Source organism: Malaclemys terrapin, chromosome 15 (assembly GCF_027887155.1).
Source record: "Malaclemys terrapin pileata isolate rMalTer1 chromosome 15, rMalTer1.hap1, whole genome shotgun sequence".
In the NCBI taxonomy this organism is placed as follows: Eukaryota; Metazoa; Chordata; order Testudines; family Emydidae; genus Malaclemys; species Malaclemys terrapin.
This window is the reverse complement of record NC_071519.1, coordinates 22,650,707-22,673,393: the sequence shown is the minus strand read 5'-3', so window position 1 is coordinate 22,673,393 and position 22,687 is coordinate 22,650,707. Positions and strand designations below refer to the sequence as shown.

Genomic DNA, 22,687 nt, shown 5'->3' with positions numbered 1-22,687 from the left:
ATAGACCAGGCCACGCCTGCCCTGCCCTGTATCAGAACATTATCCAAATCAGCATTTTCCAGTGCTCCCCATGACGCTGCCCCAGAAGCACACAAAGATGGCTGTCGAAATCACCACTGTGACGGGGGTGTTCACTTTGTTGGCCATCTCACCAGGGAGATCAAATATCAAATAGGCCTGGGTGCTGGAGTTGCACACCCATGCTTAACCGTGGCCTGAAAGGCACATTGGAGAAGCAGTTTGGGGGCAGTTTGATCGGCTGCTGGCCGTGCTGTCCCAATTCTGTGTTCGTACAGTGCCTAGCACAATCAGATCCTGCTCTATGACGGGCCTGTAGATGGTACAAGAATACAAGTAATAATAACAGAAGATATTAGCCATCAGGGATGTCACTCTTAACAACCTGCACTGACATACTATATTTAAACAAAAGTTAATCACAGGTTTATCAGTGTAAAAACCTTGCTGGGATTACACATTCCCAACTGAACACTGCATGTGTTCCTTGCAGGGCGAGCAGAGTTTGCTGGGGGGTTTCACCGTAAAAGATCAAATCTACCCCTTTGCAGGTCTTCTACAACACAGAAGGACTTCAAGGAATGCAAACTCTCCTTTCGAGCAGTTGCTTTTATGGACTTTTTTTTTAAACAAGCTCTTTCTGTTGTGAATAATGCAGACAAAATGTTTGCAACTTGGCCTGGAGGATGGGAAAAATGCAGGGACCGAAAGCCAAGGCAGTTTCTCAATGTCGACACTTGTTAGACAATTTTTATTTAGTGGCTGGTGCTGGAATCTGCCCACGCAAGCTGGAGGCTGAGGAAATAGAATGTGAGCACATCCGCTTGATGAGCTGCTGTCTGACTTGGGGAGCATCTTGTGGTAATTAGGGGTATTCGCGTCTTTAATTTAATTGACCAGAGGGGGTTTTGCCTTTCTTTTGAGTTTTTATTTTCATAAAGCCAAGGTATCCCTAAACACAAATAACCCTCTACCTTTATCTCACGCCCTTTATCCCAGGGAGCTCAAAGCACCTTGCAAAGGTGCAGTGAGTAGTGTTGTTACCATGGAAACACTGAGGCCTGTGGTTAGTGTCCGAGCCGGAACACAGGGCCTGCAATTCCCAACTCCAACCACTACTCTACACTCCCCTTTCCATGGCAGCATAGGAACGGTAGAGGGAGGTCTTTTCTAATGCGGGTAGCTTCCCTGGGAGGAAAACCTACCCTTCTCCCCCTCTCTAACCACCAAACAATGCCCCTTTTCTTAGGCAAAAAGCAATTTCCCTTGCCAGTAACATGCATTCCCCTTGCTATTGTTGTGACCATTGTAATCCAGCTTCTCCTCCTGCCTGCCCACAGGCCTGTGTCTCTGACACCACCGTGTGTGGTCATGGACCCTGCAAGATCAAATTCAGCTTTGTAGGACTTTTCCACACTGTAGGGGGACCCCCATCCATCCATCCTAATGGTCCATCTCTTATTTGGTGCCTTCTATCCTGTGAGGAAAAGGAGATGTTAAGAAAATATTGGAATCAGTGCATTGGAGGAAAATAATAATAATAATACTCAGCTCTCTGTAACACATTTCCTCTGTGGATCTCAAAAGCACTTTGCAAAGGGAGAGCGGGATCATTGTTCCCATTTTACAGTGGGGGAAACTGAGGCACAGAGTGGCAAAATGACTTGTCCAAAATCACACCAAGAGTCATGAGAAGAGACCTGTCTCCTGAGTTTGAGTACCCATCCGGTCCTCTACCTGCTAGAGCAGGGGTTCTGAACCAGCGGGTTGTGACCACTGTACCCTTTTCATATTGCTAAATGGGGCAAAGGCCCCACTATGGACTAAGGACCTTGCACTGGACTATATGAAGGAACAAACTAACCAGCTGCAGTGTGATAAGCTTTCGCACTTCAAAAGGGGGAAAACCCCTAATGCTGGAGAAGAAACAATTCATTCACGTTCCTCCCCAGCAATACGTCCCTTGTTCCCTTGATGCTCCTCAACCCCTGGCTCCTCTTCCCCTTTTGACTCCCTGCCATACCTTCCTCTTTCTCTGGCTGCCCATATGTTTCACCCCCCCACTCCAACTACCCACAAGTTCACTGACTAGAGAGACCCTATCAGGAGCATGGTTCCCAGCCGGCCTGTATGCTGTGGAGTTATGGTTAGAGCAACTGTCTGCATAGACCCATGCTGCCCAAAAGTGTGTGTGGGGGGCGGGGATGTTCTAGGCTAAGAGTCCTGGATGACCCCTAGAGCGATCCTGTGGGACTCTACCCGTAAGGATGCAGCACAGAGCACCTACCCCACATCTGCTAAGAAAAACGGGCCATAGAACTGGGTGCTCTGCGAGCAGATGCCTAAATTTAGGAAAGTCCAGGCTGTCATGCTGATTTCTTTTTGGCCTCTCTCTTCTTCTGAGTGGGCAGCCATTGTCATCCCTGTGGGAGAGCCACATTGGCGGTAGGGGGTGGCTCCCTTGTTTCTTGGGGGTGAAATAGGCCAGGAGGCTGCACAGCCCTGTGCAACGAGACATAACCGGGTCCCAGGGAGCTACTGAGAAGCACTTGGCCAGGGGAGGGGCAGGTGAAAACCAGGCCAAGGCCGGCCGTGTGACTGAGGGACTATTGCGTAGGGTTACCATATGTCCATATTTTCCCGGACATGTCCGGCTTTTTAGTTCTTAAATCGCCGTCCGGGAGGAATTTTAAAATATCTAAAAACGTCCGGGAAAATATGAATGTATGGTAACCCCAAATCCAAAGTCCCGGGGCTGGCGGTGCTTCCTGGGGCAGCTACCGGCACCCGCCCGCCGGCAGGAGCCTGCAGTGTGGGCAGTCCCTAGGCACAGAGGCGGAGGGGGTCTCCGCGTGCCGCACCAGCTCCCTCCTGCCTAATCAGAGCTGTGGGGGCGGGGCTTGCAGGCGCCGGCAGCGGGCAGAGAGCCCTCCCCCCGCGACCCGACTCTAGGAGCCAGAGGGACCTGCCAGATGCTTCCCGGGAGCTGCCCCAGGTAAGCACCGCCGGGACTCCCCACCTCGCCCCCTGGCAGGTCCCTCTGGCTCTTATGGTCGGGTTCGGGGAGGCAGAGGGTTCTCTGCACGCTGCCGGCGCCTGCAAGCCCCACTCCGCGACTCTGGCAGCTCCCATTGGCGCTTTTCCCGGCCAATAGGAGCCACAGAGCTCGCGCTTGTGGCGGGCGCAGCACGTGGAGACCCCTCGGCTGCCCCTGATCCTAGGAGCCAGAGGGACCTGCAGCAGGAGGGGTGAGTAGGCCAGCAGCGAGGGTTGAAGAGGCGAGCGGCGAGGGAGCCAGCGGTGGGTGGGCGGAGGTGAGGCAAGAAGCGGCGAGCCAGCAGCAGGCGGGGGTTCTTGGGGTGGGCAAAGGGGGTTTGGCAGGGGAGTGAGGAGGTGTGTGGCAGGTGAGGGACTGAGGAGGGACGCAGCAAGCCAGCAGCGGGCCAGGGGATGAGGAGGCGGGGAGGGGATGGGGCCTGGGGCAGAGTGCAGGCGGAGCGTGGGAGGACTGTGGGTGGGACCAACACCCCATGGAGTGTCCTTTTTTTTTGAATGTTCAAATATGGTAACCCTACTATTGCGTGTCTGAGCAGTTCCCTTGCCATGGCCCATTCACTGAGGCACAGACGTATGATTCCTGTGCCATGGAAGGGGTAACGTCCCCTTTGTTCTGTCCTCCCCCCTGCCCAGCTCATGCAGGGGCTTGAAATACAGGCAAGTGTCTCTAATCAATTAGACTATTACAGAACTGGCTGTGTGGGAGAATTCCTAATTTACACAGGTGTTCGCGAGTAAGGCTGGACCCCAGTTTAGGGTTTTGCAGTTGTAAGTTTTCCTAGTTGTTGTGGGGATTTATTCTTTGTATTGTATTACATAAGCATCCGGAATCCACACTGGATCCTGGGACCCTGTTGTCCTAGGTGCTGTATTGTACACATAGTAACAGAGTCCCTGCTCCAAACAGCTTAGAATCTAAATACACAAGACAGACCCTGGGTGGGAATAACATACCTCAGGTCACATAGCAGTGCCAGGGACAGAATCCAGCCAGCCTGACTCCTAGTTTAATACTCTATCCGCTGGGCTATGCTACCGTCAACGCCACAACTTCTCTTGCTAATTTTAATGAGAGCGGATGAGTCAATCCTCTGCCCTGCTTTGAGAAAAAAAAAATCTGTGTTATAAATAAGAAAATAAATAGAATTTGGAAGTTTACACAAAAGCAAATATGGAATGAAATGTTTTAATGAACATAAAGCACCTACTGAAATGAAAACAGAGGTTTTTGGGGTGGAACGCAGGCTTTTTGTTTTATGCGCATCCCAGACATGGAGCTACTGCGGGAGACCTAGAAAGCCAAACTGGCCAGCCTCCTGTAATAGTCCCACCTAAAAGGAGACATGCAAAAGATAAAGGAACATGCAATCTGGCTTCATGGGAAAATGCAAACAAGTTAAACAATCCAGCAATTTCCCTACATTCAGCCAAAGCCTGGAGTGCAAGGAAGAACTGGAGAACAATGCAAAGAAAGGAGAGGTAAAAAATTAGCCTTTATTTTTTTTTTTTTTAAGAAAATCTTGTAAAGAGGAAATAAATCTTTAAAAAACTGAGCCCCCCCTCCTCCCCCGACCCAAATGAGTGAAAGGTGACAATGCAGAAAAAAGCATATGCCCTAACTTTCTCTATTCCTTCTTTACATTTAGAGTTGGGCTGAGTCCTATGGTACTGGTTCTGGTTACCTGATTGGCTGGGTATACCTCTTGTGGTCAAATGGGCTAGTAGAAGCCATAATGACTTTCTTTTTCAGAGACAGAAGATGCAGCTGTGTGTTCTAGTGCAGTATGGAGAAAGTGTTGTTTAAAGTCTCCTCACCCTGAAGACAGCCCAAGATTTTAGTATCTCGCCTGGCAGCCTCCCACAAAAACATTATGAGAGAGCAAGTATTCCAGGTTGTGGGAGTATTCAGCCAATGAGAAGACAATAAAAGGTAGGATTAAAGGTCAAAGTGTACCTGAATCTTTTGAGGTGCCTAGATTTCCCTGGAGTTTGTTTAGGTTGTGGGGCTGGTTGACTCTGTGCTTTTATGTAGAATAGGGTTTTATTAGTTTAAAATCTGCACATGGGTGCTGGGGGTACTGTCACACCCTCTGGTTTGAAGTGATTTCCATCATATACAGGGTTTATGGTTTGGTTCGGTGGCTCTCAGCACCCCCAAATTGTTCCTGCACCCTTGAATCTACATTTTTAAAATTTCGTTGCCCTTGTAGTCATAGTGTATAGATGATAATGATCAGTAATGCTGCTGGAGATAACAGGCTGCCTTGTCTGACACACCATGAAACAACAGCAAGAACAATTTAAGATGTGATTTCAAACTTGGTTCGCTTATTCTGGATGCCTGAAATTCTGCCTGAAAGTTGTAGATTTTGTCAACCCCATGTCTGTGTGTGTGTACTTCCCATATTAATCTCTGTGGGCTTTTTGTACATGTTGTTCTATATCTCTATATGCCAAAAACACTCAAAAATGGCGGCCATGGGTCTTGTGTGTGACATTTGGAATGGGCAAAATCATGAGCTAGAAGAGGAGAATTTTGCAAGCTTACCTGGGGGTGGGGGGAGGGGGGAGAGGGGATTTGTGGAAGGGTGGCAGAGTTTAGAATTTGATGGAAAAGCACTTTGACTGCTCAGAGGGTCATGCAAAACAAATGGATCCAAATGTTCCCGCAAAATGTTGTGGAAAGGTCATTGTTAATTTATAGTCCTAGAGGGGATTAGTGGACATTGCTAATGACTAAGATTCTTTTCTGTCTTCGTTTGCGTAAAGGAATAGTAGTTGTCATGGGTATAGGGCTAGGTGCCCCTCTGTGACCAATGGTGTACCGTGACAAAACAGGCTTCTGAAACCAACGCATTGTTTATTTTAACAATAGGAACAAAGCATTTAGAGAAAAAGGCAGACCTAACTTCTTCAGACATCCCCAGCAGGTGTGTGCCTCAATTTGGTTCCCACAAACTCCTCCCTGCTCTCTTGAGAGAGAGACCCTTTTTAGTTTGCTATCGTTTTTTAGTTCTTTGGGGTCCCAGGCTTTTTCCTGTCCTGGTATTGTCTCTTAACAATCCTCAAGTGTTTGCAGAAAAGTGGCTTATCTGTACCCATTTTTCTTCATTTTTGCTTGACAAGGGAATGGGTTAACTATGGGTAGGGTGACCAGATGTCCCATTTTTAAAGGGACAGTCCCATTTTGGGGGACTTTTTCTTATATAGGCGCCTATTGCCCCTCCATCCCTTGTCCTGTTTTTTCACAGTTGCTATCTGGTCACCCTAACTAGGGCCTGATTTTGAGCTGAATTTAACTCCTGTTGTCACAACTTTCCATTGATTTCAACCGGAATTGGACCATGGCCTAATTGGGGTGCCGAAAATCTACATCTCCCACTGAAATTAATGAGAGCTGCCAGGTACTCAGTGCACTTGTAAAATCAGGCCCTAGATCGCTAATATATTTTTAAAGTATCCACTATTATAGTATCTAAACCAATAATGTAGGATTAAAAGAATCCCTCCTTGTTTGTAAACAAATGGGCTAGTAAGGCCATATCATCATACAAAAGTTGTACTGCTTTAACTACTGTTGAAGCGGTACAAACTTCCTTTTGTGTGTGCAGATAAGGGCCGTTTCTAGGGGTGGGTGAGCAAGGCAGCTGCCCTTGGCTCCAACATCCAGGGAACACCGAACTGCTTATTCTTGTAGATCAGTGGCTCTCAACCTTTTTTCTGGTGACCCCTTTCACACAGCAAGCCTCTGAGTGCGACCCCCCCCTTTATAAATTAAAAACACTTTTAAATATATTTAACACCATTATAAATTCTGGAGGCAAAGCGGGGTTTGATGTGGAGGTTGACAGCTTGCGACCCCCCCATGTAATAACCTCGCGACTCCTTGAGGGGTCCTGACCCCTAGTTTGAGAACCTCTGTTGTAGAGGAAGGGCAATAGGCTATGCTGGTATTGTGTGCGGTAGGGATTGTACCAGTGTAACTATCAGTACCACTAACTGACTTAGTTATATACCAGTACAACAGCTGTGTAGACCAGGCCTGACTGCCCCTGCCGCACAGGTGGGAAAGGGTCAGTCGGACTTGCGTGAAAGCTGCATGCAGAATGGTGATTAAAGGGACAGCGAATTGTCCTAGAATCTCTGTTGAGAAGGATGAAATATCTCAAGGGAAATGTGACGCAATTTCCAGCCGAACGTAGCACATTTTACAAATGCTTTAACCATTAATTAATATCAAAATCTGCAGCCCATTATGGGGCTTTGGCAAAACATTTCACTTCATACTCAAATAATTGGGAGACTGCCCGAGTGTATTCATAGGCCAACTCCCAGGGCTACAATAAAGGCTATTGTCTTGTATGAAGTAGTAATTTGCCCCTCCCACGCCGCTTTACTCTCTGCTTGACCTTTGGAACTGGGCAGTTGCCTTTACCATACATGGAAGAGCATCTTCAAACTAAGTGCTGAGGCTAGGAGGTATTTTTATTTTTGTAAACCTAAAATATCATTGTTACTAAAAAATCTGGGGACTAGGAAGAAAAAACTCTCTCTGCAAACTCAGCCAAGCATTGCAATGTGGTTTAGATTTAGTGCTAGAATTATGTCATCACTGAGCCCTGTGGCCCAAGCAGGAACTTCTGGTATATCTCATGATGGAAGGTCAGCCTGAACGAAGGGCGACACAGTATCTTGTTCTGATGACTGAGGTGCAGGCTCTAGCGTACTAAGCATAGGACTGAGAGCCTACACTCCTTGAGCCAAATTTCCAAAATTCGGCTTCTATTTAGGCACCAGAATGGGGGGTTAGATTTTCTAAAGAGCTCAGTAGCAAGGGTCACATCATTCCCTGCCCAGAAGTGTCCTGATGAGAGCTGCTGGGTGCCGTGCTCTGTGGAAAAATCTGACCCCGGATTCTGTTTCTGGCTCCACCACTGACTCTGTACCTTTGAGCAAGTCGTTGTAGTTAAGGCACTGAACTAGTTCAATTCCCTGCTCTGTGTGACTTTGGCCAAGCCCCCGAATCTCTCGCTTAGTTCCTCACATATAAAATGGGAATAAAAATACTTCCATTCTCCCCTCATTGTCTTGTCTGTGTAGATGAAGTGACCAGTTAGACTGGGAGTCCGCAGCACAGCTAGGAGGTGAACCCAGATCTGCAGAGATCCAGTCCAGTGCTATAATAAGCCATCCTTTCTTAGACCTCCAGATTACACTTCCTTAAAGGTAAAATGGAAGTGTATCTAGTAGTTAGGGCAGGGGATTGGGAGCCAAGTGACCTGGGTTATTTCCTGACTCTGCCACTAACTCGCAAGACCATGAGCAGAATACTTCACCTTCCTGGTTGAGGGTATGTCAAGAGTGCAGCTAGGAGGGTCGCACAGGTGATAGCCTGGGTCAGTCGCCCTAGTACGTAGTACGGGGGGATTTGTACACCGGTAGCTAGTCCAAGCTGCTGCTCCTGCTACCCCCAGCCACACTGCTCTTTCTAGTGCCCTTGCTCAAGCAGAGCTAGCATGTGTGTCAACTCATGCTGGGAAGTATCCTCCCAGGAGCTGCGAAGACATACTTAGCCTCTTCCTCTGTAAAACCGACTTTTGTGATTTGCTTTGAGGACCTTCAGCGAAAGGCATTATATCTGTGCAGAAGGGTTAGCCCTTTAATCATCATTAATAAGGCAGTTATCTTAATAAAAGAATGGATTATGACAAGACAGTTGTATTGAGGTTTAACAGCTGTCATGGATCCTCTGAATTATAGGTTTGTTAATCCTCAATGAGGGTGTTCCGTTTTGTCGGCTGATTTTTACTGAACATGTAATAAGTGTCTTACTCAAGTGAATCTCTATTAAATGCATATGTGGAAATCTTAATTTGAAGCATGGCAGAAAAGGAGGACTCGGTTCAATTCATAAAATCCTGTTTAAACATGGTGGGCTCCAAAATCCATCCAATGCCAAAGCAAACTGTAACCTGTAAACTTCAGGCCAGATGTCTCATGTGGGATGTAATAAAAAGCCAAAGGACGGGGGGGAGGGGAAAAAGGTCTGAGGGGAACAGTTTGGCCCTTGAATCTCCAATCCATACAAAGGGGTTTCGTTTCCATTCAGGAAATATAAACCTCTTCTGTGTTGTTCATATTCAAACTGTGTGTTCAACAGTCCCCCTTCTCCCGCTCCACCCAGCAGCAGCAACAGCTCTAAGTAATGCTGGTGAGCAGAAATCAGATCTTGTAGCAAGGTTTAGGACACGTTCTATGCCTCCCTCAAAACGATGGAGAAAAAAGGGACATCAAATGCAGTTGCAGTGGCAGAGATGGCTTCATAGGTCATGGGCTGGGCTTTGGCCTAGCAATGGGCCTGTACAGAAGCTCCTGATCTGAATAACCAGTGGTCTGAGGGCAGCGGCGGCTCCAGGCACCAGCGCTCCAAGCACATGCCTGGGGCGGCAAGCCGCGTGGGGCACCCTGCCAGTCCCTGTGAGGGTGGCAGTCAGGCTGCCTTCGGCGGCTTGCCTGTGGGAGGTCCGCCAGTCCCATGGATTCGGCAGCAATTCGGCGGCGGGTACGCCGAAGCCAGGGACCGGCAGACCTCCCACAGGCATGCCGCCGAATCCATGGGACTGGGGCCTCCCGCAGGCATGCCGCCAAAGGCAGCCTGACTGCTGTGCTTGGGGTGGCAAAAAAGCTAGAGCCGCCCGTCTGAGGGAAAGGTTGATCTTGTGGTTTAGACTCTTGACTAGGAGGTAGGAGACCCAAGTTCCACTCCTGGTTCTGATCCTCACTCCCAGAGTGACTTTGGGCAAGTGTCTTCACCTCTTTGTGCCTTCATAGTGTGTCTCCCGCCCCCCTTCCCCATCAGTAACCTGGAGAGAAGACTTCCCTGCCTCACTGGCATATTGTGAGAGTACATTAATTAATCTTTGTGAGAGGCTCAGGTACTGTGTTGATGGAAGCCATATAAGTGCCTGGATAGATGTCAACTTTTCAGCTGGCCCATCTCTCTAGACACAGCAGTTTGACTCAGCCTGTCAGAGAACAGCCCTGAGCTTTGGGGAAGTTCAGATCCAGATTGGAACTCTTCAGGGCTCTAGTACTGATCATGGGGCCCAATGTGGGACATACTGTGTATTCGTTCCACCTATATGTAAATACATCTCTTTGGAGAGGAGGGGGAGGTGATTGGTCCAGATTTCCTCAGCTGGCTGAGCCACCCTCATTTTGAGCAAATAAAATCTAGTAATTGAAGTAAGGGACTGGCACTTGGTCTCCAGGGTTCTATTCCCACCTCTGTCACTGACTCACTAAGTCACCCTGGGCAAGTCTCTTCACCTCTGTTGTACATTTTCCCCTCTGTAAAGCAAGGCTATTTGCCTGCTTCAGAAGGGGTGTTGTGTGGCTTGATTTACAAACATGAACTACTACAGGATCATCTGATAGGATAACAATAGCACTTTTTCATAGTGCTATTTACCAAAGTGGGTAGAGTATCATTATCCCATTTTACAGAGAGGGAAACAGAGGTATAAGGAGGCAAAGTGATTTGCCCAAGGCCACAAAGTGAGTCAGTGGCAGAGTTATTAAAAGAAACAGTCTCCTGACTCCCATGCCCACTTCAAACAGTCCACAGCTACTCTGAGGAAGGGGCTATAACCGAATGAAATTTTGTATTACCATTTGGGATGTATTGTAAGGATTAGGGTTAGGTTGTATTTCTCTTGTGGCAAAGAACTGGACGGCGTTGGGTAAAGGATTCCATGTTGGAAGCATTTCCAACCCCACTTTCCATACTTAAGTATTGACCCCTGTGTGTTCTTGTGTTAATGGGAGTTGATCTCCACAGTTCTGGTCCCGTCTACATCTGCCCACCTCTGCCACCATTTTCTCGGACCATGGGCCTCTCAGGGTAGCTCCATTTGTGTCCTCCACTCACTCTTGAGTGCACAGCTTTATCCAGGCTATCCTGTGTGCTTGGACCAGCTTTCAAACTCCTGTCAGCTGAGCCTTCCTCATTCCAGCCAGCTGTCCTGGTCATACCTCGCTCTGGGTCTGTTTGCTGTCTTGTACCCAGTTGTTCTCTGATGCATGCTTCAGGCCAGGGATCTTGTTGGCTTTTTGCTGAGCACGTTCTACCTGGAGTGAAAAGGCAGAGCCCCTCATCCAAATCTTACCCTCCTTATGGTGGCAAAACTCCTTTCTTACATTGTAAGCTGTTCAGGAAAGCAGCCATGTCTGCTTCCCTGTCTGTGTTGTATCTAGCACAGCAGGGCCCCGATCCTGACTGGGCCAATGGGCTTTATCCTTATAAAAGTAATAACTATGCTGAGTAAGGACTAAGGTCTTGAGGATTTGATGCATAAGAATAAGGGCGGGGGAGGAATAAAACCTATTAGATCATCTAATCCCTTTCCTCAGCTATTGGAGAACTGTTTCCTATATTCCATTCTCCATTGTTTTCTCAAGTCTAATTATAAATGTACCCTGGGGTGGAGATTCCACCCCTGTCCTTGGGAAATTATTCCACAGCCTACTAGGTCTCACCATTAAGAGTTTTTCCTGATATTCAGCCTAAATTTTCCCTTTCCTAATTTCATCCCATGATTCCTCGTTATACCCGCCCCCTTCTATTGTCCTAAATAATTCCACTCTCCGTAATGTTTATTTGCTCTGTATATCACTAGCAGTTTATGTTCCCTCCCTCACCCCTCTTAATCATTTTCTCCTGAGTCAGTCCCTCCAGCCCCCTCTTCATTTTTGTGGTGGTTCTTGGAATCCCAGTTGGTTACACTATTCATTACAATAACCTCACTAACTTCAAGGACTGAGAGAGACATTTTGGGGTTCAACCCAGACCAATAAAGGGATATGTCACTTCCTACTCTGCAACTCTGGCTGCCTTCAACACTATGCTGTTGTGGTTCACAGCCTGGACACCAACAGCCAGCCAGCTTACAAGCACGCAGGTCACACCCTGGCTTCTACAGCCCGGTTACTTTTTGCAGAGATCCCTACATCCCTCCAGTCCCAAATTTCTCCCAAACTGTCAGTCTTGTAGTGTCAAGTCCTGCTGACTGTAGCACACTCAGAACCTTGTTTGTTGCTCCTTTAAAGAGTCTATACTCTGCTCCTCATTCATTTAACTGGGCTTTGACAAACACATTCATTTCTAGCACAGCCCTGAATTGGTTTCTAGTAAAAGCAAAACAAGTTTATTAAACAAAAAGTCCCGGCTTTAAGTGATACCAAGTATCAGGGGCCAAGACAGAAATGATTACAAACAAAAATAAAAATAGACTTCTAAACAAAACTTAACTTCAGCAAGTTACAATCTTTCTCACCTGTATTCAGTTCCCAGGGACTTCCTCTCCCTCGCATGAAGGGCCCAGTATCCTGTGATTTCAAGAGGTCTGGCCTCTTGAACCCCCACCCCCAAATGATGGATACCTATGGGGAGGGGGGTCTCTCTCCTTTCTTTTTATAGTCCAATATGCCTTTGAAATGTATTCTTCGAAAAGTAAACCCCGATAAAGTTCCTTTTCTCTGCTGGCTGTGGACACCCGGCTGTCGTGTGTAGACTCCAGGCTGTCCTCCCCCCGCCACTGGTGATTTTTACAATGCCAATGATCTTTCCCTGCAACCGCCAATGGAAATGAATAGCCCATTGACTTTAGCCACACATGATTTGAGGTGTTGGCCTCTTTTCGTTGTCAGGAGAAAAACTGTTTATCAGCTCCCCCTGGCATGTCTGGTTTGTACACCTTTTAATCACAGACTTTAAAGCATAATATTAGTGAATAGCCATAAATCCTCATATAGTGTTATACATACCTTTCACAATGATATTAACCACCAGTATGTCATTAGTTTTCAGAAAAGGCATACTCAATACACTTATAATACAGTATTGTATACAGTCAGTTAATTCATTTATCTATCGTTTGAGGTTCAGACCCCTTGTCTCTATAGTTAAGAGGCTATCTGCCCCACTCTAGGTTGATGATTTTGTTTACCTTTTATATAAATGTACATTGTGACAGGGTGCTCCACTCACCGCTAGGATGGCGCCGCCTCCTGGTTGTTCTGGGGGATAGCTCACAAGGTTGACGCCCATTCCCACAGTTGCACTCTGTCTCTCTGGGTCTGCAGCTCCTCTGTAACTCCACGAGCTGCTGCTGCCTTGTCATGATTCAGCCCTCTGGCCAGGTCACTATCTGCATTGTCCCTTTTTGGGGTATCAAAGTCTTCCTTCAGCAGTCCTGGGAAGTCTTCCCATTCACTGGCCCATGGTGCCACTCCCTCAGTGGCTGGCGGGAACCCGGGCCCACTCTCTAGCCTGGGTTCCAGCTGAGGGACACTCTAGAAAGTAGTCAAGGTCTGTTCTCTTCTAGGCCCTACTGTCTTTTCTTGAGCCCTTTCCTACCTCCCTGGCTGCCCCCTGGGTTTACCAGCCCAAATGCACCTCCCTTCTCTGCAGGGCCGTCCTTAGCCATAGACAGAACAGGCAACCGCCTAGGGCACCACGCTACCTGGGGGCACCGATCTGCCTGGAGCCCGGACAGACAGGAAGCAGTGGAGCATTTAACAGCAGGGCTGCTGGGTCCTAGAGAGAGCCGGCTGCAGCACAGTCTGAGGGAGGGGATTGGCTGCTGGGGTCGCTGGGAAGGGGAGGGGTGAGGGAAGGAACTCACCTGTGAGTGTGACTCTTTCCCCCGGCGTGAGGTGAGGCAGGCTCGGCAGCTCTGGCACCAGTATCCTTTGTTGTCCCCAGGGCCGGCTCCAGGTTTTCTGCCGCCCCAAGCAGCAAAAAAAAAAAAAAAAAAAGCCGCGGCAGCACGATTGTGCCATTCCACTCTTCGGTGGCAATTGGGTGTCAGGTCCTTCACTCCGAGAGGGACTGAGGGACCCGCCACCGAATTACTGCGCTGCAGACCCAGACGTGCCGCCTCGATAGGGGCTCGAGTGCCGCCCTTTGGTATTGGCAGCCTCAAGAACCTGTTTCTTTAGCTGGTGCCTGGAGCCGGCCCTGTTTCCCACTTATTCTGTAGCTACATCTGTCATGCTTCCCCACTCCTTCACAATTCTGCAGTGCAATTTCCTTTGTTCCCCTTGCTTTTATCCATAATGGCTGTTCAGTAAAACCACTTTTCCCTGGCTGATGGAATTGATCTGCAAAGGGATTTATTAAATGCAGCATTTGTCAGAGCTGTTTTTTAAAAGATATTTAAACCCACTTGCTTTTACTCAAAGGGAATATTTGTGCTTAGGCTTGTGCATCCAGTGTGCCTTCTTGGTGGCTAGTAAGAGGTAATAAGATCACAATTATTCCTTTGAGGTCATGGATTAGTCCAGGAAAGGAGAGACGAATTAGGTGGCCCATGCTAGGAGATTCCCTATGCATCTACCAGAGGGGGGGAAGAGAAGAGATGGAGGGCAGGGAATAAGTCAGTTCAGCCTGCTTATGGAGCTACAGCAATAACTGCAGTTGTGTATCCCCCCTCTCACTGAATCGTTTTCTTCCTAACCAGGAGTCAGATTCTATTCTATTCATGTTCTTAAAACAATGCCCATCCCTGACTTATGTGAGCCCTGGGACCTTGACAATTTGTCCCTTATATGGACTAACCTCATTCCTTGGATTTAAGCAAGTTATGTTAAATGATCACATTAATTTACATTTTGATAAAACAGCCAAAGTTTTATGGGTGGGGTAAAACATAGGAGTACTGTTAACTTTCTATAGCACTTTATGCTCTAAAAGAAGTTGGTGCCTAACTTCCCTTAGGCTACCACTTTTTCACAGAGGCTTACAAACATGCTTTATTTGGTTATGTTGACTGAACTGTAAAACCCAGCTCAGCCCTTTGGCCCCCACACCAGTCAGCTGACTCCTGGGACAAGGGACCAGGCTGGATCAGAGGTGCTGGAACAATTTTTATAGTGGGGTGCTGAGAGTCAGTGAACCAATCTGTAAACATAGGATGGAAACCACTTCAAGCCAAGGGGTGCGCACTTCAGCACCATGGGCTGGAATGGTGGTGGTGGAGGGTCTGGCTGGAGTCAGGGGACAAAGAGACTTGGCTGGGGCGGTGCATGACTACCATGATGGGGTGAGAGGCTGAAGATCCTCACTGGAGTGAGAGAAGATAGGAGCCCAAATGATTGGACAACAGTATACGATTCACATCAAATAGAATAAAAAATAATACCATTTATAAAAAGTGCAAAATAAATTTAAAATAGTAATAATGAATAAAATACAAAAATATTAACAGACTTAAAAAAAGTAAAATAATAAAAACTGAAAAATAAAAGAATTGTAAAATACATAAAAACCATAAAAGGGGAAATAAAAATAAAATTAAAAGAAACTATATATATATATATAAACAATAAAATAAAAAAGGAAATACAAGTAAAATATATTTAAAAGGTAAAAATATAACTATTAAGAAAAAACACACACACAAAAAGAAAGAAAAAAGAAGTACAATTGTAAAACCGAAGGCGAGAGTCCATTGGGCTTGTGCTCCTATATCATAGGTGAGGAGCTCTGATGTGTGCCCCCGTGTCCTCCTCTCTGTCCCCCTGTCCCCTGGCGGGGGGGCTGAGTGGGGCCGGCGGCTGGGACCCCGACTGGCAAGGGGCCGGCAGCCGGAACCCCAGAGCAGCAGCAGGCTGAGTGCTGCCGGCACCCCAGACTGACAACGGACTGAGCCACTCAGCCCCCCCGCCGGTCCCACTCAGCCTGCTGCCGGCTGAGTGAATGGAATCCCAGACCGGCAGTGGGTTGAGTAGGGCCAGTAGCTGGACCCCAGACCGACAGTGGGCTGAGCGGGGCTGGTGGCTGGAACCCCAGACAAGGATCCCAAGCAAGGATCACACTAAATAGATAAGATCTGCATTTTAATTTGATTTTAAATGAAGCTTCTTAAATATTTTAAAAACCTTATTTACTTTAAATACAATAATAGTTTATTTATATAATATAGACATAGAGAGAGACCTTCTACAAATGTTAAAATGTATTACTGGCATGGGAAACCTCAAATGACCGTGAACTTGGCACACCACTTCTGAAAGGTTGCCGACCCCTGGTATAGAGTGACCATATGTTGTACTAAGATTCTCTTGCTTTTTTTCCCAGTGAGTCAGTATAGCTTTTGCCAGCCCAGAGGTTGGGCAGCCAATGTCTTCCATTTTCACAATGTTTTGTCCAACTTTCATAAAGTAAATACATGGTTAATAGGAGTTAAAAAGGCCAGGGACACTTCCTTGGGAAGAATCTGTGTAGCAGATCATGCTAGAGCTGTGAAAATGTCAGTTTTTGATGGAACTTTAGAGGCAGTGATTTATCATGTATTTCTGGCAGTGCCCAAAATGTGCTGCTATTGCTAATGTCTTTCCAAACAAAAATGAGGCACAATAGGACTTCTGTAACATTTCTGTGCTACCTTAATCTAGAGGAGATGATTCTGTGCTGACTTCATTTTGGTCACTTTGTGCTTTACCTAGGAGTAAAACTAGGGGTTATATTTCCCCACTGCTTGGAAACCCAGCTTATTAAACTGGATAATGCCATTGATCTATTTACAGTAGAAGGTTGATATAGAGTTGTAAGTAACATTAAGACTGATGCCCACTATACATTTAAAACTAAAAAGTGGCTTTGTAAAAATGACCTGTGTTTCCAACTCTATTGTGTCTCAGTCAGGGCGGAGCGCCTTGTGAGGTGTCTTCACACTAGCTCAAGGTCACAGCACAAGAACCTAGAGAGCCTCCTGAAGCACGGTGATAGTTTTGATTTAAATGGACTTGAAGTGTACGAAGAATTGAGGACACTGTCACCAATGTTGCCACATGCAAAATCGGTGATGGACATTGTACAGTTTATTCATACCAGCAAACTTGTTGACATATATCCTAATGTGTACGTTGCCACTCGTATTCTACCGACAATTCCTGTAACAGCAGCATCAGGAGAACGGAGTTTCTCAAAACTAAAGCTCATTAAAAACTATCTCCGTTCTACAATGAGTCAGGAACGCTTGACTGGTCTTGCTATTCCTGCAATCGAACAAGACATCACTTTGTCTTTGTCATACGATGACATTATTACTGCTTTTGCAGCCAAAAAAAGCCAGAAAGATCGCTTTGAATTCAAAACAAATCCTTGTTTCAATACCTCTTCATATACATTTCCAATAAAATGTTGACAAATTAAAAAAATTATATTATTTGCATCATTCTGTCAAATCAGAATTTTTTCTATAGCGCTACTTCTTTAGTGCTAGTCCATCAGCGTTACAGTGTGCTTAATTAAGTTAAACTGGGTTTAATCACATGCATGTGGCAAGTTTTCCAATACTGTAAGCTTATGTTTGTGTTGTTAAGAGCAAGTCAGGCACAGGGGCACCAGTTTAATAATCCCACCTAGGGCACCATAAATCCTAAGGACGGCCCTGCCTCTCTACTTCCAGTTTCCTGTTTTGATAGTCCCAGCCCAGCTCATTCATCCTCAACTGGGCTTCTCCATTCAATCTGTGGATTACTTAGCCACCTGGTTCCTCTCAGCTGTGCCCTGTTGGGTTAATTAGCTCCCTTCTTTGTCTTCATTAACCATTTCAGGGCAAGTGTGGGGTTAACACCCCATCACAGATTTTCATTGTTTCTGCCTGATGACCAGGTTGATCAGACAAGCAAATACACATTTCTTTATCTAAGGCAGACTTTGCTTATGAACTGCTTTCCAAAACAAATTTTAAAAACATAGTTCTGGCACATATCCATAGCGCTTTGGACATACCCCATACATACATCACACAAGAATACTAATGGTCAGAGAGTTATAAGTTTTCCAATGATATGCCACCATTTGAGTATATATCATGACAACAGTGTGCTAGGTGTAGTTACTATGTCAGGCCTCACAAGAATTGCTGATGCAGAGCAGTGAACCACTAATGGGCCTCGGTGTCATAACAATGTGATTTCTCTTAGTCGGTCATGGACATCATTCTGGATATGGCATACCTGCAAGGTGCTGCAACCGGAGGAGCCAGGGGGCCCATGGTCCTTCCACTTTTTGAAAATGGAAGGGCCTGTCCTGTCCACTTCTCACCACAGGTCTCCCTCCCTTCCCCTTCCCCACCCCCAGCCAGGTCAGCAGCTGGAGCCCATTTGGGGAGCCCGGGCAGCATGGGGCGCCATGCCACGGACCCTCCACCTGCCTGGGATGGGGTGGGGGGCAAGAGCAGCCCCCAGCCTATGTCCCCAGGCTCCCTGCCCAGGGCAGGTGAAGGGTCTGCTCCTGGCCTGCTCTGGCTTCCGGCTTGGCTGGGGTCTCGGGCAGAAGGGGCGGGGTGTGGGCCCCTGGCCCCCCGACTTTTGGAAAGGCTCTGCCACCCCTGCATACCTGCCTAGGTACATATGCCACGTCTTCCCTGTGGAACACATAAGACCTAGGATGCACCTCCAGGTCATAGAGAGGATGCCCTTTTGAGGAATATATGCTGTGGCCTCAGTTTTCAAACGTGTGCCTTAATAGGGTGTCCAAATCCACCCTGTAGATTTTCAGATCATGTAGATGCCACCACAGAGCCATAGAATGGGTAAATGACAATGTGAGCACCCAAATGTAACACTTAAACTTCCTATTGTGTTGGGCTCTATACAGCCAAAGGCATTGAAACGGTTCGGAGATGAAGTTCAGGGCATGTTAGCAAAAGTGCTTCATGTAAATGGGGAAACAGCTAGAGCCAGGCAAATCTGTGGGGAAAATCTGTTTTGTGAATATTCATTTGTGTTCTAAAATGAATTTAGATTCAGTTGCTTTTGTGACCTTTTGATGTTCATTTCCTGGGTACACGAGAGTGGAATTTTCCTAGTGTGAATCCTGTTTTGTGAATGATTAGGCAGCAGGTGTGCTGAGACCAGTGCCCATCCTGCTAGCCAATATTGTCTTCTTGTTTCTTTGTGCTCTCCTATCTGTTGTCTCTTGTCTTATATGTAAAGTGTAAGCTCTTGAAAGCAGGGACCTTCTCTTTGCTCTGTGTTTGTACAGCGCCTAACACAATTGAGTCCCAGGCCATGACTGGGGCTCTGAGAGGCACTATGGCAATACAAATTAATAAGAAAGTGAGTTTTATGCTTGAATCCTCCATTCTATCAATGCAGAATTCGAATTGTATATTTTGCTGCATTATTCACAGCTTTAGTTCTGAGTTTTCCAACCAGCAAACAAAAACCACATCGTGTGACCTATGTAACTAACCAATGCCACATGAAGCTCGAATATTGAGTATTGTAAACAATTGCTTGACAGTTTGGGGGATAAGTCTATGTCCATTTATGGATTCCGTTTTGGGTTTGCAAATGCCATGTATTTCAAACTCCATTTTGAATGTCACCTTTGAATGTGGATTTTGTAGTAGGAACTTGACACCTAGTTGAGAGACTGCATCTGGGAAGCTGTGACAGAGCAATCAGGGGGGCCACCAACTACTCTACAATGGGTTTGCCAGCAGCAGGGCCATTGACTTCGTGAGGACCCTAAAGAAGAGTGTGTTCAAGAGTTTGTTGTGTGTCCATAGATCTGTGATTCTCTTGTGCTTCTTTAAGAGTACAATGTGTGTGCAGTTGCACATATATGTAAGAAGTTCCTTTGCTAAGCCTGTGGGGTTTCCTTAATTTACAACCACATTGTAACTAGGAAACCAGGGTTCCCACAGCCAGATGGACTAAGGGGAAATGTGTTTCAGCAGCTGGGGGACTTGGGAGGACTGGGGCACTGGTTTCAGGGTCTCGGCATCCAGACTGCAGGGTCCTACTCCCCAAAAAGGGTGTCAGAGACAGCATCTGCACCTGACCATGCGCTTGAGGTACCCAGAGCTAGGAACAGCGATCAGTTGCTACCCAGATCCAGGGGCTTGGAAGCATGTGGGATCCAGTGGTTGGATCCAAACCAAGACTACTGTCCATCCAGAGAATGAGACTGGGCCAGTTTGTGGCAGATGGTTATTGACACAGAGGGAAACTTTTGTGAATAACTTCAAATTCAGGAATATCACCATCTGCTAAGGAAAAGAAAAACATGTACAATTTGGCATAATACATTATTTGTTAGCGATTATTCACTTGGCAACAATGTTTTTTAGCTGTTTTCTTGGTTAAAAACTTCTTAACTTTGTGGTCACAAATTGAGCAAAATGTAAACTATTTGAATAGAATAGAGGTAGAGAAGGGAAGTGGAGGAATTAATTCAGATGCATGGGTTGACCATAAATTGTTCATGAGGGGATGTTTGTGGTGGAGGGGGAGGACATGATACCATCTCTGATCACAGAACTTTCAGATCAATAGGGTTTTACTGTCTGAGTGGGAGGAATGGGAGGAGGCGATATAAGAGCAGAGGAAGCGAATGGGGACACGTGTCTATGGTAGGCTCAGATGAACAGGAATGGAAAAGCTGATGGGAAAAGCTTTTGCTTCACCTTGCTGCTGTCTGTCCTTCAGCTCAAGAAAGTGTCCTATTTTTACCATGTTTTGCCTGGGGCAATTTTGTAAGACTAATACGCGGTCTGAACAGCCACAAGCCTGTTTTACTGCTAGGAACCTGATATATGGACTTAGAAGTCTTTGTATGTATGTGACTGTTTTACCATTTAACATCTCTCTTCTTGTTTTTTTTTCTTCTTTCTTTATAATAAACCTTTAGTTTTAGATACTAAATGATTGGCTGGCAGCATGGTATTTTGGGTTTATACTTACCAGGTAATGTGGCTGACCCTTTGGGGTCAGAAGAACATTTTGTATAGTGAGCAGAGTTTTTTAAATAACTTCTCATTGTACTGGACCTAGGTGCTGATTGGGAACTAGAGAACTGGAATGCAATAAAGGGGGCTGTGTCATTTCTTTTTTGCTTCTAGGTAACCAGTGTGGGGGATCAGAAGAACAGTTTGTGACTAGTTGGGGAGTTTAACTTTAGTGTTACCCACCAGTCTTGGGAGTATCTGCTCTCCCTTTTGCAGCCTGCCCTGACCTTGGCATTTCCAGTGAGGGCTGCCCCAGGCACCACAGGTCGCAATACCCACTGACCAGTCTGAGATTTCTGCTCTCAGCTGTTCTTGGTCTGTAAATGACCTTTTTTTTTTTCCCTTTGGAAATTCCTAGAATCACAGACATTAGAGATGGAAAAGATCTATGAGGTCATCTGGTTCATCCACCTCCTCCTGGGGCAGATTTGTTCCCTACACTATATTTTCCTATATTTTGTCCAGTTTTCAGTGACTTAAGCAATGTGGCTTCCATCATTTCCCTTTGGGGACTGTTCCACAGCCTGGCAGACCTCTCACCATTAGGAAAGTTTTTCCTAATGTTCGACCTAACCGTTCCATTTCTTAACTCCATCTCCTGGAACGGCGAGGAATATAAAATATAGAATTTTGTTGAGAATTAGTTAAGTGAGATCTTCTATCATCTTACTCTCTAGGTGTTAATCTTACACTTGTGATTTACCCTTTTCATGCCAGTCAAGTGAACGTAAGAACAGCCGTACCGGGTCAGACTAATGGTCCATCTAGCCCAGTATCCTGTCTTCCAACAGCGACCAATGCCAGGCGCGTCAGTAGGAATGAACAGAACAGGCAATCATCGAGTGATCCATCCCCTGTCATCCACTCCCAGTTTCTGGCAGTCAGAAGTTGGGGACACCCAGAGCATGGGGTTGTGTCCCTGACTATCCTGGCTCATAGCCATTGATGGACCTGTCCTCCAGGAACTTGTCTAGTTCTTTTTTGAACCCCGTTATAGTTTTGGCCTTCGCAACCACCCTGGCAGCAAGTTCCCCAGGGTGTCTGTGCGTTGTGTGAAGAAATACTTCCTTTTGTTTGTTTTAAACCTGCTGCCTATTCATTTCATTGGGTGGCCCTGGTTCTTCTGTTATGTAAAAGAGTAAATAACACTTCCTTATTCACTTTCTCCACACTAGTCATGATTTTATAGACCTTTATCATCTCCTCTATTAGTCATCTCTTTCCAAACTGAACAGTCCCAGTCTTTTTAATCTCTCCTCATATGGAAGCTGTTCCCTATCCTTAATCATTTTTGTTGCCCTTCTCTGTACCCTTTCCAAGTCTAAAATAACATTTTTGAGATGGGGTGACGAGAACTGCAAGCAGTATTCAAGGTGGGGGTGTACCATGGATTTATAGATTGGCATTATGATATTTTCTGTCTTCTTAGCCACCCCTCCAGTCCAGTGAAAACCGCACCAAGTGTGGCACCCCATTTGTCCAGATACAAGTCTGTTCTACACTGGCTTGTTGCTGATTATTTGAATTTAATATTGATAAAAGGCAGTAGCATGACAGAGTCAAAACTTTTATCCATGAAATAAGGCTAGCCAGAGTAGCTTTCCTGTCCCTTAGCCGAGCAGCTAGGGTTGGCTGATGAGTGATTACTTGAACGTGTTAGCAGTAAATTATTAACAGGCAGGATGCTTATTAATTAAACTGATAGAACAGTAGAGAACTTTACGCTCTCCTGAATACTTGGGAGCACTTGCAGGCTATCCCTGAGGCTGTCCCAAAGCCTTATCATAGCTCTGGGTAACAGAGGT

At 46.3% G+C, this 22,687-nt stretch overlaps 1 long non-coding RNA gene across 3 annotated transcripts; it reads right to left on the bottom strand.

Annotated features, from left to right (window-relative positions):
- Positions 1–532: 532 nt before the first annotated feature.
- On the bottom strand, positions 533–14,244 carry LOC128823503 (uncharacterized). 3 transcript variants are annotated; one of them, XR_008441770.1, is made up of 4 exons: positions 13,761–14,244; positions 4,284–4,406; positions 4,030–4,174; positions 533–1,495 (listed from the first exon to the last, which is right to left on the bottom strand). It is a non-coding gene; the product is annotated as an uncharacterized LOC128823503 (long non-coding RNA). The 3 variants fall into 3 exon arrangements; XR_008441768.1 differs by lacking the exon at positions 13,761–14,244 and adding an exon at positions 13,124–13,613; XR_008441769.1 differs by lacking the exon at positions 13,761–14,244 and adding an exon at positions 13,124–13,613 and having other exon boundaries at positions 4,030–4,171.
- Between the last annotated feature and the right edge of the window lie 8,443 nt (positions 14,245–22,687).